Consider the following 18,403-nt stretch of genomic DNA (forward strand, 5'->3'; position numbering starts at 1 on the left):
ATAATAGGGAAGATTACAAATAATTTAGAATAACAATAGTGGGGAAGGCATTCATTAACATTTTCCTAAAGCTCAATGGATTGAGTATCAACGTTATTTAACCTGAAAATTTCAAAATTATAACGCGAGTTTTAAGTGAGTGCAATAACAAAAAAAAACTAAACAACATACGGCCGGTCGAGAAGCGCAGAAACACGACTAAGTCCATCCATCAGTGAGGACCACCCAGATGAAAGCAAATGCATTGCCTCCATCGGCACCAATACCTACATTTTTCCCGGAAAACTAAGCAGCTAACAGAGTTAATATCATAGACGTTCCTGAAGAGGGCGTAAAATGTACCCCCTACCGTTGGCTGGTGAATCCAGGCGGTCCGGCACATTCTTCTACCGCGGTGAATCGCAAATACAAAAGCTCTAATGATAGATATGGAAGCCAAAACTCAATATTTTCTCTTATGACACGACGAAATTCCTTTTTCAACCATACAAGAAGACAATCAGTTAGAAGCGTGACTAAATATTACAAATATGTTTAATGGCTTGTCAGAGGTAACGATTAATCATTACGCTGATGAAATGTGTAACTATAACGACCATTTATAATGATTAGGTAGCCTCGGATTACTGTAAAACTGAAGATTTATTTAACATGCACGCTTTCGTGAAACATGGAGGATCACTTTGGCCACAGAATCGGTAAACAGGCTTCTGCTGGCTTCACTTTCATGCCCTAACGCCTCGACGTACGAAAAATCGATTTTTTAAAGTGCGGAGGTCGAAACTTTGCACAGTTATTGTCAATACATTATGCATTTTTTGACGAAAACCGTTTTTCATAGGTAAATTTTTTTAAATTTTACTTAGCCTCAAAGTTGAATAAATTTCGCAAAAATTGCCCTCATTGAATTTTTTTCGAAATTCAGCATGTTAAAACTAATCTGTAGTAATTCAACAGAACCAAAAATTTACAATATTATTATGCAGTTTATTGTTGTTAATTGTGGACAACTTTCACGACTCAGTTGTATTATTTGTGGCCGATACGATACAAAATGGCGGACCCGATTGTTCGTCGAAATTTTGTGTTCGTGTAGGATTATAAAAAAAGGATCACCGAGTTACCTAGAGATATTTACACCACTTATGCAACAAAACCTATAGAGTATTATACCAGAAGGAGAATTGCGACCGAAATTGCACTAAAAAATCGATTTTGAGGTTTTGTCCAGCTTTTTTCGATTTTCGCCCACTGTGCGACGGTGAATAAAAACGAAGAGCACAGGAAGGACCCTAAAGTTGTGACGAAGGATAGTATGAGAAGGCGATAGTGATGTGAATGGCTGAAGGAAATAAGTGAGGGAAGGAGAGAAGAATTAGGTTAGAGTGGTGACGAGATCCCTTTCAAACTTTTACGTGCCTTCGTACGTGCGAAAATAATATCAGGTCCCAGCCTTTCTTTGAAATTCTCGCGGACGTAGATTGATTGCTTTCAGGGTCCCTCTTCTTCCTAGTGAATACTACTACTAGGATGAAGCTTCCGAAAGTGTGGCTGTGAAAACTGCTCAAATATTTATGGTGTAATTAGAGAAAATTTTATCGTTAATTGAGATTATTCAAATTATAAGCAATACACAGATTTTTCACTTAAATAGCAACTTTTACGGACTATAACGACGTCACCAACTCACGAAAGGTGGGTGGTAACATTCGCGTTTGTTTATATTTTATACCCTCGAGAGAATGGCTGAATAAGGAGGGGTTTATTGTTTAAACTAATCTCTTCATTGAGTCGACCGAATATTTTTTTAACTTATTGATGTTTCGAGTCTTAGTGATCGACCTCAACAAATTATTCTCTTGGTCTATACTTTGTTATCATTTTAGTTTGTAACAATTCGCTCCTCTGCCTGAGCAGTACGTATTTATATTTTTCGCAAGAAAAGTGATTTAGATAATGATTTTTGAGTGCTTCATTTACCGAAAAGTTATGAAAGCATCCCAAAGTATCCGAAAGTATATTAAATGGAAGCTGACAGGTTCGTGAGCACAGAATCGGATCCTGCTTTGATTCTTTGATCAGCTGGAAGAAAGCCATTTAGCTCTGTATTAATGTCAAAGTGTAACTGCTTCCATGGTTTATACATATAATTTTTAAATCATATATTTCACATGTTCTGAGTTTTTTTTTCATTTATTCCGATACATTGCGTGATATGGACTCTATGCGCTGGATCCTATGCAAATAGGGTTTAGCTAAAAGTTCAGCTTGGGTGTATTTGCCGTGGAAGCTATATGACCGACCCGATAAGCCCGCAGCAATTGGTCTGGTCGAAGGGCAAATGGTATGAACGTCCATTAAGCCTTCTGTTCGTATAAAATGCCATTGTTGCTGTAAATGCCTGTAGCTCATACCTTTTTTCTCAGAGTTTATCACATGGGCCTCGTATGGCCCTATAGTAAATGGCATTTTAGTCTCTGTTTCATCGTGTGTCATTTTTGATTCCCATATCTTGAGGGATTCCTTGGGAAAATACGGTTCTACAAGCGTTATTGTGAGTGCCCACCAAATTGCTTCCAAGATGGTGTGATTTTCTATCCTTCGACAACTTCTAGAGTTATGACCGAGGAGAATTGTAAGAACATTGTTCTGACGAGTCTGAGCAAACGACCCTAATGAGAGACAGTGTGAAATCTAAGGAAACTACGGCTTCATTAGAGTTATTGTTTTTTTTTTTAATCACATTTTAATATACAAGAATTGCCATGAGAAATAATTCCCTGGACTGTGGATCGAACCACGGACCTTTGGCTTTCCGGGCCAATGCGCAGACCACTACGCTATCCAGGTTCTTTAATTCCCATGGCAATTATTCCGAGGCTCATGGTACTAGGTGTTAGTACACATAGGCCCGGAAAGCCATGGCTCCATTCCCAGTCCAGGGAAATTTTTCTCATGGCAATTCTTTTATAGTTCATCGCCGTTCACGTGGCAGGGTTAGAGATATTACTTATCACATTTTAAAATGCAAAAAGAAAGACATTAGCATTAAAATGCGACGATTATTGCTTTACCGGAGAACAATTATTGGGACACCTAATGCGAGGCAACGGGACCACAATAAGTGGTCCACCTGACCGACGCAAACGAATATAAAGACAGTAAGGTGGGGGAAAGAGGCGAGGGGGTGGGAGAGGGGGGGGCAGGGAGGGAGAACAGCACGGGGGGTGCAGTGTGAGATCATTAATATGAACGCTAACGCGACCTCTGTGTCTCTCCGCTCTTGATTCTCGGGCCAAGAGAAAGAGAATGTGTACAATATTCATTTTTTTATTTATATCCAACTCTTCTTTTTTTCATTATTGCGCCCAACTGTGCGAGGCTGCGCCTTCTCTTGTTTTCCATGAATATGGTATGAAGGCAGCCAAAAAAAGACGCGCACCACCGGAACGAAAAAGATGAAAGAAGAACAATTTTTTGTTTCGTTTTGATACCAAACAAAACACTCAAGAACTCGCGGGATCCTACGTCCCAGTGAGAGAAGGGAGAAGGATTGCGGCGAGAGGAATTGGAAAGAGAGAGAAAAGTTTAAATTTCCATAAATAGCACCACACACATTGGTGGAGTAGATATGCTTATTCAAATGAAATATCTTGCTAGATGGAAAATGTTTTCTTCAAATGGACAAGGCATTAGCTTATGGCTACAATAGATTCATGTTTTTGGCCTTCTAGTTACCATGGGACAGCCGCTAATTTTAGAAAACTCTACTGACCCCAATGGCTAAATAACTGGACTCAAACTCCCAAACTACTAAATTCAAATTCCCAAGCTCCTAAAAATACTAAGAATTTTTTTGTTAATATAGGCCAAAAATCGTTTAAGTGGACCATAAAACGGTTATATATGCCCAATAGTCATGTGAAAATATTCAATATCGCTGTAAAACGATTTTGTACAGTATCAATTACTAATGAAAAAATCCTGAAAACGTATCCACTTCCACCATCCCTACTTAATCTGCTTCAACTGTAAACACACGTTTCCATAAATAGAGAAGAGGCAAATATGTTTGATTATGATCTCTTTACAGAATTTATGATACTTTTTGTATCTATTTTTTTCATAATTAAAGTTTCCTGAATATAAAACAGATCGATGACGTATCTTTACTCTTAATGGTCTTCTTTGTTACATTTTAACGTCCATACATATACATTTACGGTATGCTTCGGATAAACTTGTTTGGGGAAAAGCGTAGCAGTCCCAAAGTATATTCCAATTAACAGGAAAGTTATCTATCATCTAAAGTTAACTGAGTGAGTTAAATAAACCGGCAATATTTAGATAAAAAACAATAATGAATGAAGAATGAAAAGCAATATTTCGTTTGGAAACCTTAGTTTAAGAGAAAAAGTATAAAAATTACCATGAATATGGTGAATAAGGAATAAATAATAAAAAATAAGTATTAAAAAATAGGTAATGAAATAATAAAAAATAAGGAATGATAAAAATGCCGAATACTCGATTTTCAAACCATGTAAAAGACACTAGCTTGGAACTACACATCCGCAGAAAAACGTGTTTGCAAAGGTGAGAAGAAAATTTGCCATTTCTATACGCTTACAATGCCAGTAACGAAGCTGGGAAAATTTTCACTTCAAGAGAAAAGTAGTGACCGTCGTTAGCCATATAATCAACGGCATAGTGTACAAAGAAGAGACACCAATGATGCGTATCAGAAATCTAATGTAAAACTGTAATGAATACTTATTTTCGAGGAGTCTTAACCAGTACCTTCAACAATATTGGCACGGAACGTGTATTGTCCAAGAATTATCCATTGCTTAAAGAGGGATGCAAAAGAGGAAATGGAGAGATAGGGACTAAAAACTTAAAACAATTACATAAGAAAAAATGAAACTGTTGAGCACCACAATCCGAAAAAATAATACATTGATTAAGCTATGCAACGAAAAAGCAAGTGAAAAGCATTGTGGAGGAACAAGGGTGAACGAGAGCCCTAGCAGACGGACAGGAGAGAAATCTATCCAAGGTGCCTGCCGTAGAATTGCCTCGAAAATTATATCCCGTTATTGTTTCACCCTTCGTCATATCAGAGGTAGAAATTGAGGTTACCTCAGAAAAATATTTTCATCGCCTCTTCTATGCGAGAAAATCAAATGTTGCCCCGTCACTCATGTACAAAATAAGAGTAACAGTCGAGTGGACGTCACTAATTGTCAGCGCCGATGGTGCGTATACTTTTGCTGTACCGGTGAGAACAAACTCACCACAACCAGTCAGTTTACAAAATAAATTTTAAAAATGGGCGCATGAGTATCGTTGTCTGAGTTAAGTGTTGATTATGTAGAAAAGGAAAGATTATGAAACACTGGCATATTGAGCATACGCTTATACATATTTTTTTAATTAGATTATATAATTTTTTGTTCAGAGAATACAAATATGTGCTTTTCAAGCAATAAAAGATATAATTTTTTAATATTATTTTTTGTCTCCATTGAAATTCCGTTCGCAAGGTAATGGAATAATTATTACCTCGAAAAAGCAAGGACAACTAAAGGACTGTACTTATAAACAAGGCTGCAGATTGCCATACTATCCATAGCCATTCCGCTATGCCCATTCACGGATTTACCCGAATACAAAATGATCAAAAGAGACATTCTTAGACTCCAACCCTCTCAATGTTTCCCTAGGCTCTGTGCCTCATGCATGCATTGGTAATCTCAGACGATGTAAAACTCCTATCTACTCGTATAGAAACTAGGTCCCTGTGACGTCACGTGGAGTGGCATCGCTTGGACGCCAATCTGGCCTTTTCCAAATGAGGTTAAAATTGACCGTTGCCATTCGTCTAAACTGGGATTACTAAAACCAAATAATTTGTATATTATGAATACACTAATGGTGGGTAACGAATCGCAATCAATGCCTTTCGTTTTCTTTGATGAAGGAAACTACACTATTTCCCTAGTGGAAGTGTATGGAACGACTCGACCTTATGAGGGAGTAGTGTAGAGAACTGCCATCCAGAGGACTCTGCATTCTTCCACTCCAACGCGCGCTCTTTCGAGGATGCACATATAGGGACGTGGTTTCGGCGGAAGAGGGCGCGTGCGGCGTCCGGAGCGGAATGCGTTGGCCACATTGAGAACGAGGACTGATTGAGAGAATGTGCGAGAGAGCCATACACCCACTTGTGGATCCATTCATTCATTGGCACCATCGGAGGACTTCCATGGAAATCGCATAGTGTTTCCCGAAAGGACTCATTCAAGCCCAATCAACGCCATGGATACTGAGATATTTAATCATATCCTCCGCGGAATCCCACGAATCCGAATGACAGTCTGGTGAAACTGTACCGATTCAGGGACATTCCAAATGCCGATACAATGCAGGAGAGAGCTATGTGGAGCAGGGAGGGAACGGGCATAAATAATGGGCTTGGTGATCAATTTTAATTTGCTGACGACTAAAACAGAGTTCGGTAAGTAAAGAGAACTATCTTATTTTTTTTTAACAATACGCCACCAACTACATGATCTATTCCCAATGATAAATCGACTCCCTCAACCCTCATAAGTATGAATTAATGACGTCACGTGATTCTGAAGAAAGGGGCGCGCGTGGTTCATTGTTGTTCACAGTTTTGTGAGCGATATTTATTTTCCACGATTACGAGTCCCCTCGAAAAGAGTAAATAAGTCAGAGTTCTAATGTCGTCGTCGTCGATCCTCAGATGTGACCGGGTTATATAGCCGTGGATGGTCCAGCTGCCGGTGAGTATATGTGCCACATCTTCAGCGGCGATGATTGTACGCAAATGCTTACGCGGGACAATAATGACAATACAAGTGTGTAAAGGGACCGGTGTAACCTTTCCAGCGTTAGTGAAGGAGAATTAGAAAAACAGGCTTCTAGTGAGCGCGTGCAGAAGCACCCTGACAACACAATAAATACAATTTTTTGACGATTTCCCACAGTTATATTATTTTTTGCTGCATTAGTATGCTTTTGCTCATTTTATAAGTTTTTTGTAGTTATTTTTCCATTTCATTTTTTTTGCTCCTTTTGAACAATTTTACATTTTTTCCAATTAAGTATTTTCTTTTTTCATTTTCAATTCTATTGACACAAACTCATGAAAAGTAGTCAGAAACTTTCGCCATTTCTTTTTTTAACTTTACAGCATAACATCTGAGTGGGAAACATTTAATTTTCGTAGAAGCTATAGTCTTTCCCTCCCATCAAACGCTCACTTTCTCACTCTGCCACGATGCGCATTCGGTGCAATTTCAGGGAAATAATTGTCGCCTCTTACACGAGCTAACATGGCAATGGACAAACGGGAACTCAAAATCTTCTACCATAAAATCTTTAACAATGCTTGCCCTCTCGTGTTTTTGAAAAGGCGTGAATTAATAGAGAAACAATTTTCCAAAATCTCCTTGACTGGGCGAATAAATAAGCGTAAAAAAACATAACTCTCGCAATTTGCCTAAGAGCACGATGCTCAATCTTTGGGGGCGTAAATGGACTCCGAAAGAGGAAATATCAGTAGATAGAGACAATGGGTGGCCACCGATACCACTTTCGCATACATTAAGTGTTTTTGCTCTGGGCAGATCCCGAATGCGTGACCTGTTACTCGCGCAGGAGTTCCTTTCCCCACCACGAAATGCGCCACTCCTCCCAACACGATATACTGCTTTATTTTTTTGCTCACCATTCCGTGGGTGGATTCCATCGCCTTGAGATATATGCTAAACGGTTTTCTCTCCTCTTTGAATCAGCTGATGATGATGGCTGCGGTGATTTATTGCCGCCACCCCCTTCCCTTTTCCTATTTTGGCGGACAGAGATCTCGGAAAAAGGTTCAACCGCCATCCTCCACATTTCCGAATCACATTAATAAAAATCCCATGCCTCCCTCAACAGGTTTATTTTATCAAAGTGACTCTGGGTGGCAAACTATAAGCGTTCTTTTGCGACCGAGTGTGACAGAGCACACGACACATAGCCGAGAAATTTATTATTTCTCTCCCAAGACTAAGCCACACATGTGTGAAAACAAAAAACTCAGGATAGGAGATCTAATTCAATTACTTGGGCCTTCTCTCTCACTACCAATATTTTTGATAGGGAATGCATGGGAAGGCTTCACCCGGCGTTGAAACCCGGAACCTCCGAACGGTAAACTCAACTGTCCACCCGCTGGGACACCACATACTTCCACCATAAATAGCCGTGAAAAAATCAAAGTAAAAATTACGTGCGCTTACTTCTAAAATATTGCATGTACCTATCCAGGCGAATGACTCTACGGGTTTTCAGTTATAACAAAAAAATGAAAATCATAATATATAGTTAGTTTTGAATACAATTTGTCTGAAATCGATCACAATCTCCCTTATTTTCTCAAGAATAATTTGTAGCACTTCCCGACCAAAGTCCATTCAATAATATTCAAAAGTGCCAATTAAGGACTACTTGGACCGATTCGATTCATAAATAATACTCCACTAGAAGCTAAAAACATCTCCTTTACCAAAAACCCCATTTCATGAATGTAAATAAACGGAAAAAAGAAATAAAAACTTTGCAAGGTTCACTGTTATTCAATTATGGGCACGACCCGGGTTTCGTAACTTGGTTACATTGCCAGGTGACTGATCTTGCATGCATCTTATATTTATAAACATATGACAGTGAGGACATCTATCGGAAATGGAATGGACTGGTTGAGAGGGCGGGGGTGGGGTTAAGCATGGAATGGAATGGGGGATTTTTATTTCTCTTTTCCAATATGGAGAGGTTTCACAAAGTAAAGCCTGAAGTTATCAGTTGTAAAGAAACGGAATTATGTATTTTAGGATTTCCAAGAAAACATTCAAAATCATTCAATATTTGATTTCTAATACGGAATTTTTTGCTGTAAAAATTCACCCAAATTATTCAAAAGTCGAAAAAACTTAAAGGAAATAAAGACACGAACGCCTATGGCTCTAACGTGATAATGGCATAGACCCAGAACTAAATTCACATTGACGGGCAAAAACGATAGCGTAAGTTTTACCGTTGTTTATTTTTAACGGAAATACCGTTTCTATTATAGTAATTTCTATTCGTATTACAAATTGACCGACCCCGTAATAAGGTGTTGGGAAGAAAACACTACAGCAAAAAGGGGAGGATGGAGACGTTGCTCTCAAGAGTCCTAAAAAGATAGGTATCTTCCAAATTTTGAGTCGTATGGCTCACCAATGGGCAAACGGTACCGACGGAGTCATTTCTGGCTTCATGTTAAAGAGCGGCAGCAAGGGGGATTATACGACCCATCTTCCCAAGGTGTTCGTCGACTAGACTGTCTTTGTACTTCGTCTCTAGTGGAAAAGCGTGAGGAGAAAGTAAAAAAGAAAAGCCATAAAGTAGCTCATCTTAATCACTCGAGTCTCAGAACTTGGCCCGCACTGCGGCAAGTGTATGACGCTTTCAACATGCGTGGTTAGGTCAAAGAGTTCTTGAAATCTTGATCGAGCCACACCCAGACAGCAAATCGTAGCAAAAAATCCAAGGTTCGATGTTAACTCAATTTTAACACGAGAGATATCCGGACATATCATGAAGGTGAAGTCGGCAGAATCCCGATTACTGATTCGGCCGCAACTTTGATCCATCTAAGAGAGCAAAAAAAACTTTAATGTGAAAAAAAACTATATACTAAGGTTTATATACATAAAATATATTTTAATATTCAAAAAGATTTATACCCCGGCCGTTTTAAGATGTACTTGAACTGCACCAGGTAAAGTGCACCTCCATCAGAACCTTCTTACTCAACCAAGGATGAATCGTCTGAATAATTATAATGTAAGGTTTGCGTCGTCATTTTACGGAAATATTTTAATTATTTTTAATGGCACTGATGCTATGGATGCAGTAAAATAAAAAATAATTAGATAAAAACGTTTCAGTCTCTCCCTCATTGCCACGCGGAAATTATACAACCGAACAATAAGGAAATACAATTTTCTTTACAATCGTAATAATTCAAAGTTTTGGCTCTTTGAGGATTGAACTGATAAGAGTGTTTTGGTGGAAAAAAACCTTATCGGGACTCAATTTGTTGGGCGCTTGGATGACTTTTCAGACATATTTGGCGAATAGTGGGGAGCATACGGGTATTTATGATGAAGTAGAGGGTGCTTTGGAAGAGGGGGTTTCAAGAGTGAGTTCTCGTCGAGGATTAAGGGCAAAGGTCAAGACGTCCAATTGTGTCCGAAGCAATGTCTCCCTAAAGAGAGATATTTTAGCGTCATGGAACTTCATATGGCATTCCTGTTTTTCCTACAAATACTCACAGCTGAGAGGATTTGTAACTGCGTCAAGGGCGTTATCATTAGCGGAATATGAATATTTCACAAAGTTACTAAGTATGTCCCAAGTTGTTGGCACGGCAACCCAAGTCCATTAATTCAAAGTATTGTTATGCAAATCTTCATACTACCCGGCAAGTCGCCTTAATAAGCCTGTGGCAGAGGGTGCTAGGAACACAAGGCACGCATAAAAATAAATTAAATTAACCTAATATTTAACAATCAGCGCGTTGCAGTTATTTGGCTACTTTGAGTACCACCTAGTATTTTTTTCACCGTCTGTTAGTCAAAATATCTCTCTTATTACACCGTTTCTGTTGAACCTGAAAATACTGCGAGGTTCTGAGATCTTCTAAACTCTAAATCCTATATAAATCTAAGCCTAGCACGGATCCTCTAAATCTCTGACGGCTCGCATCCTAATTCACCTAAAAGTTAAGTAAGGTTCTTTGTTCTATAAATCATTAATTTCTAATTATTTATGCTTAGTTTTTATAATTTTATGAGACAGAATCACAGAGGATTTGCACCGACAAGCAGATTGTGAAACGGATTTGACAATGTGACAATGCAACCCTTACATCATATTCAGAGTTCACATTCATATTTCATTGCTATATTAAACTGGGATTACATCATCGTTTATCTTCTTGTATGAAACGCTTCAAAGTGTCGCGCATTATATCTAAGGTTTGATAATGACAGATTAATATCAAACAAATAACTGATATATAAGGTTTTATTGCATCACATCAATGTAATCTATAATGATGAGTGGTATATAAACATTCAGGAAGGAGAAGAACGGTGTTCGTGAAAAATTTTCATGACTAAATCCGTTATTATTGGTTTTGAATTAGATAGTCACTAAGTATGCAATATGGCAATGCAGGCCAGTAATTCATATTTAGATCTACGTATTCCTATTTTACACTCGGTTTCAGTATTTTTCTTCTATGAAACACCTATCAACACAGTCGGTCTAGTATTTGATGGCGAAGAAATTAAAAACCGAAGTAGCGTTCGAAAGATATACCATATGCCATTATCTTGACTAGCATTAAATTTGATTGTGTGCTGTCTGAAATTAAACCGAAAGTAGCCATTTTACAATATCTTTTAAGTGACATCTTGATATTTATTTTCTTTATACCCATGCGTATGCGTTTTTCTACTTTAGCTTAAATAAATGAGTGCCATAAATGAAATCTAATCACATGGTATGTACGTGAGTGGTTATTTACATATTTGAAAATCGAGGTAAGGCTTTGGAGGTTGATACTATATAAATTTGATCTTTAGGCCAGGAGTGACCTCCTCCTCATCATTGTGCTTTGGAGGGTCCTTAGCAGAGCTCCTCCAGCCGCTTTCAAAAAAGAAATAAATCGAACACTTTTTTCCGATGGTGTCTTGAGGGCATTATTGGCTTCTCTAGATGACTCCTACCGATAAATCGATATTATTCTCTGAGCAAACCCTCAGGCTGGGAATTTTGACGCATGGTACCATTCAATAAGTAAGGGGGGAGTAAGCGAGGAGTCCCTAGCAATTGACCCTTGACAATATTTACGCCTCACCACAAACATGTTCTTCCCTGCGCTCCAAGTTTGTTGACAGTGGCGAACAGCCTTACGCTCTTTCGCTATAATTCCTCTCCTACGGATATTATAGCTTTGCGTGCCAAATTTTGAAAATTCAGAATTTCCGTGAAATTTAAATGATATTAAGGCTTTAGTATTCAAGCGATAACCGCTAGCACGCCATGAAGACATTTGGGGGGAGAATAGGAAATAATCCTCCAACTTCACGTGAATTGAGAGGTGTTTTCTGCAATCCGATGGCATCTCAGATCGTACGACCCGCGGACACCAATGAAACAATGTATAAAATCTTTGCATTAGTTCACTAATTTAGTTCAAAGAATGTACTGAGAATGTTCACCTTGCACATGTTCAAAGTTAATGCAGCGGGGAACAACCTCTGCATGTTCTAAGCACGGTCTATGCACATTCATTCTGAATTTAGTCACCCTGCACATACTTTGAAGTAATTCAAACTTAATTCTGCACAAACTTTCCCCACTGGGATGCTATTTGTCTTTTTATTGATTTATGCTAAATTTCCGTTCTTTGTACTTATTCTTCCGCATCCATTCTTTAATTTCCCATAAAATATTACTGTTTACCAATATTCTTACTTACTGCCGTTCGTCACGGAGTTTTAAAAATAATTACGACTGCGCTCTTCCGTATCTCGATACGTCACCAAATTCCCGTTCGCCAATATTTATTTACCATCGATAGCGAATGAGTCTGATTAATAAATAAATGTTGAAGGATCTGGTACTTTCCCGGCGAATCTTGTTGATGAAGTCTTCTCGGGAAATCAGCCGGGTTAAGATGGACAAATTTGACAACGTTTCAATGGCCTTCTCTGTCATCGTCTTCAGGGCGAATTCGCCAGAGAAGGCCGTTGAAACATTGGCAGATTTGTCTATCTTAACCCGGCTGATTTCCCGAGAACACTTCATCAATACATACATGTGTTTTTTTTCGTTTGGACCCGCCGCCTAGTTCTGGAACTATTCGTGACATCATGTAGCATGAACTGCCAATACAATTAGAGCTAAACAATAAAAAGGTGTGGTACTTTTTCATGCAGTTTTTTTGAGACGACCGGTTTCGTCGCAGGGGCGACATCTTCAGGTAGAGAAATCGTTTTTTTTTACAAAATTACGCCTGAAACAATCCAGTTTACAATTAGAGCTACCTACACTGGAAGAGAAAGCGGTAAGGAGGGTAAATGGGTAAATATAAACGAGACCACACCAGATCCATGAATAATGTTGCCAAAAATTGATTGAATTTCGAAAAACTTCTTTTAAATTATTTTGCCGGTTAAGGAAGATTTGCATTGAGCATTTGCGAATTATTCCGGCACTCTTAACTCCCATCCTGAACTTACCTACTTAATAAGGCCCACCATTTTCCATTGTTCCATTGTTCCATTGAACAAATAAATCCCATTCTCTTCATTCACCTTCCTTCCTAATCATTAGGTTTCAAACATTTGCAAGCATTTCCTTTGCATCTCGTAGCCACGATGCGATGAAATCTCAATATGAAATCTTCGCAAGCGCGCAGCGTACTCTTGCTCAGAGGCACAGTGAACGGAAGTACCTACCAGCCGTAACTCCGGATTGCATATGAAATCACTCGACCTTCAGGAAGTGGGTACGTAAACCACTGACGTCCGCTTATAGGCACTCGAAAAGGCATGCTCCAATAATTTCTTTCCTGCTGGATCCATTTCAATCCAATATGCAAGAGATTTCCCCAAATTCGTAAGATCATCATAAAATCAAAGAGTATTGTGGTCGATACGGCAAGCCGTTTACTCCGATTCACTCGAGTGGACCGTAGAAAGAGGTCTTCGTCTTTGACTAAGATCGAGCTATCGGAAGATCAGAAAGATCAAACGGAATCTTCTCATAGTCAATGAGCGGCGAGAGGACACCTTTGACGGAGACACATGCTCAGATCCCCCCTCATCTCTGCGTTGCTAAGGGGATTGATGGGAGGTGCACGGCGGCATCAAAGGGGTCATTGCAAGGGATACTACTCTGCACGAGAATCCCAAATTAGGGAGACAGCACTAGATATATAACAATGACTCACAGAGAGTGCTACATTTCCTGAATGCTGCCCAACCGACTCTCTTGATTTCATTTCCATCCGATTTTTGATTCCATCCATTTGATTTTCTTCGATTCGTAACGGACACCGAGTCGGTAGACATTGAAATGATGCATCTTCCTGGCTCAATTGGTATTTATTGGCCTCGGATTACTCGCTTAAAAACTGTAATACTACCTTTAAATTTTCAGTGCACATAAATTATATCCTCGCCAATATTTTTCTATAACTCAAATGTTATTGATTTGTTTTATCAACTTAAGATGGATTGCTGTTTTAAGGTCTTATATGTTATTTCCTCTCATAGCCTTGTCAACTACTCAGGTAAATGAATGTTTTGAATGAAAATTTTTGATGTGCGCACGTTATTCTCCTCAAATGATTCCTATTGAATTACAAACTCCAAATCAGTCTACTATCTCATTTACATTACATCCGCCATTGCTATTTTTCTTCAGCTGTGACAGATAGTAGCCCAACTAAGAACTCGGAAAGCCCATGTTTTCAGTCTTTCTTCCCATTCTATCGGTAAAACATTCTTTAGTATGAACTAAATATCACTTACAGTACCAACGTAAAAATATATCAAAGATACGACGAGTTTCTAAGTTGGTACACTAAGTTGGTTAACGTAGCAACGGCAAAACGCGTCTAGTTTCTCGTACAGTAATTTTCAGAGGAAATTTCATCCATGATGGAATGGTTTCACCGCATCTTACCAGAAAAAAAAACAAGCTTTACAGCTAAAGAACCCTCAGTGAAACATTGATTGCCTTAAAACTCGGGAGGCTGGCTTAGAAAGCGCTAAACTAAAACTTATGATATGCGCATACGCACGAAATATAATGACTTAGAACTAAAATTACTCCCACTATCAACAATTTAAAGAAGGCCTCTCAGTTAATAACAGAAGAAAACGCACAAAATAGACAAAATCGGCGTAAGGAAGACCAGAGTTCTATGGTCAAGAATATCCATGACCGACATACGCGGAAATTCCTTAATACAGCACAAACATTTCCCCTCACAGCCAGTCAGTCATTTGCTCCTCCTCGGTGTCAATCCCATCACCGGCCACACATCCATCCACACGGTCGCAACGGTTTCCTTCCTCTAGTTACGATACACATTTGACCAGAGCCAAAAGTAGGGTACACCACAATCCAATACTAACCGTATCGTAGTAAAATGAACAGTTGGCGAGTTTTTGTGAGTAAGCACCGTATTTACATGGACTGGTGAGCGTATTACGTAACTTCAGCCGTTACCTTGGCTTGAGAGCGATTGAGAGATGCAAAAAAGGATCAATTATAACAGCAATACGTAAAACTAGTGTAATCAATGGGTTGAGTTATCAAAGCTCCACAGTATTTTGCTTATTTTTTTAAATACCACTCAAAACTAATAATAATCAAGTCACAGTTAATTTATGTAAAAATAGAGGCAAAAGACATTACCGATATAAACTTAATTCTAATATTAGTTAAGGGTTAGAAAATATGAAACATGCTACTGAGCTATTAATAATTCATGGATGGCAAACCCAAAGAGTTGAGGATGTGCATTCCATTAAATGTGCAGCCTCTTATGACGAGCAGAACCGGAGCGACACAGACGTGATAGGACAGAATCAGGGACCAGAAGACGATAAATATGAAAACCACGCGAGCATTTTTCGAAAATCTTGGAAATAAAAACACTAGATACCCAGATACGCATCCCACTGCCGTGTATATGCAGAGCGTAGCAGCAAATTAAAAACCGGGATCGCGAAAATCTTTCGGACCATCGCTTTGTTTTGACTGTACTACGCCGCCTAAGGAGAAAATACAAGAACTAAAAGTAAAGGAATGAATAAAACAGAGAGAGCTCGTGGAATGTATTCAGCTCTGGGGCGAGTGGAAATGGGTAAAAGAGGAATATATTCTTGAAAGGGGATAAGGGGATGGGAGGAAACAAGCGAAAATGAAGGGACCTTATGCGAAAAGAGGAAGTTGGAAATGAGGAAGGAGTAGCACCCATAGAGTGAGGAAATAAAGAAATAGAGAGAATGACATCGATAAACTCTTTTCCCATCTTCTCACGGCTTCTGGACCGCGACCGACTTCCATTTCGCCGAACCGAAAAAGTTAACTTCTACACCCACGCGAGGCAAGAGAAGGCTTCCGGAGGTATTAACAAGAAAAGCAAAAAGGGTTGGGAGCAAAAACAAAACTACGTGCAAAGAAAAAGGAATAAGACCCAAAAGTTTGTCTTCAAGTTGATGGCTCATGGAGGCCCTTATCGCAAAGCGAAGGAAATGGTGCTTTCTTCATGCCAGCGCCGGCACAAGGGAAATGTGGTGTTTAACGGAAAATGACAACTACTTTTTTTTGTTGTTTCTTTTACTTCCACTTCTACACTTCAACTTTATTCGGAAAAACTGATATTGCAGGCATATAATTGCTCCATGTTTACCAACGAGATTTTCAATAGGAACGTCCGTCCAACATTAAATAATGCGCAAGAATCCTGTTATATGTCTGTAAGGTGTGCTAGTATAATAGTCTACCAAGAAATGTCAAACAAAGAGACATTCTTCTGAAGAATATTCACAGGAGAATTATGATCCCATATTGCACATACATTTTAAAGAATCACTCCTGAATGTGTGGGAAATTTTTGAGACATTTTTTGAAGGGATTTTTTAAAAGTGTATTGATTAATTGAGCATAAGAAAAATACTTCTTTTATATTGCCCACAATAAATTACCTACCAGCAAAACTGCACCTCAAGATCATGCAACACAGAAGAACTTAATAATATAACTGAAACATTTGTGGAAGAATACTTAAAAATATGGTGAATTTCAATTTACTAAAAAGTATAATATCGTAATATTTAAAAAGTAAATCCCTTTGAATTGTGTACTTAGTTCACACAAGGCCTGTTAAATTTTACCCGTGTACTTGGCTGGTGATCGCAGTTTGCACGACTCGATGCAGACTTCAAAGAAGACGGTGCAAATTCCACTAACTTTTTCAAATTTGCCTCCCGATTTCAAACACCCAATAAACGGATTCCTGTAACCCAGCTCTATCATCTCTGCTGAACGTCTTCGTGACTTAGGTGAAGAAAACGCGAGGGGTCAAAGAGTTTATTCATTGCTATGACCTACCCGCCTGTCTCGTGAGGCATATATTCACGGCAAAACAAACAAAAAAGTCAGTGAAAAAAAAAACACGATAAGGAAATAAAGAGTTGACAGACAATTTTCGACAGCGGAAAACTTAGAGAGGAAAGAAAAACAGTGAGAGGGAAGAGGTTAAAGATTCGCAAATAAAAAGCAGAAAGGAAATGGCGTTGAGTTGAGAAGCCGAAAATAAAGTAGGATAAAAGAGAGAGGTGAGCAGGTGGGAGGGAAAGGACGCAAAATAATGGGGAATCAAACGCGTGATAAAGGATGAGAGATTGCGAGAGAGGTGAGGGAGGGAATAAAGCCGGATAAAAGCGAAGTATAGCAGCAGGCTCCACGAAGAAATTAACAAGGGTGAAATTGTGCATCACCTTTTGCCCCGCAAACACTACTGAAAAGGATTATCAAGTTGGTCAATGCAGGTGCTGTCATCCAATGCACACTTAATTGGATTCATAGAAGTGCCACTCGCGTGACTGCACGGAGGGTGATCCGAATTTCCAGGAAAATTAGCAAAATTGAGGCTGTTAGATCAAGGTACGTATTCAAAACTATAGAATCAATCAAGTTCATAACTTTACAAAGCTACATTATGCGAGTGCAAATACTCCATTACAAGTATTGAGAATAAGTGCACAGCTCTCCATTAATCTCCAACTCTCTCCATTGCGGAAAATTTGAAATGCGAATGACATACTCCCTAAATGGTAAAATAAGGACAGGATACACGGAGGACTGATGCCTCCTCTATGGCGTTTACTTCCGATGTATGCTTTGGCTTCCGCCGGAGTATTCACCGCAATAACATAAGAAGAAAGCTTTAAGAAGGGTATGAACGACATCATTTCCAAAATCTTTGGAAAATAACGGTACAATTTGCCATTACATCATTTGATAAAATCTTCTGATTAAAAAAGTCCATCAGAGATCGACTGGGGAGGGAAAGAAAGGCAAACGAAGACCTCGAATGAGCACTTAATGAAGGGTATAAAACAGAAGATTGGTGATGATGGATTTAAGGCTAAATTAATAGGTGAAACGAAAGAAAATCTGCGTTGAACCAATGCTTGGATTGTTGACTGCAGATGGAGATGACTATCCTCTCAAATATATGTGTGGACCA

This window comes from Ischnura elegans, chromosome 6 (genome assembly GCF_921293095.1).
Source record: "Ischnura elegans chromosome 6, ioIscEleg1.1, whole genome shotgun sequence".
NCBI classification, from domain to species: Eukaryota; Metazoa; Arthropoda; class Insecta; order Odonata; family Coenagrionidae; genus Ischnura; species Ischnura elegans.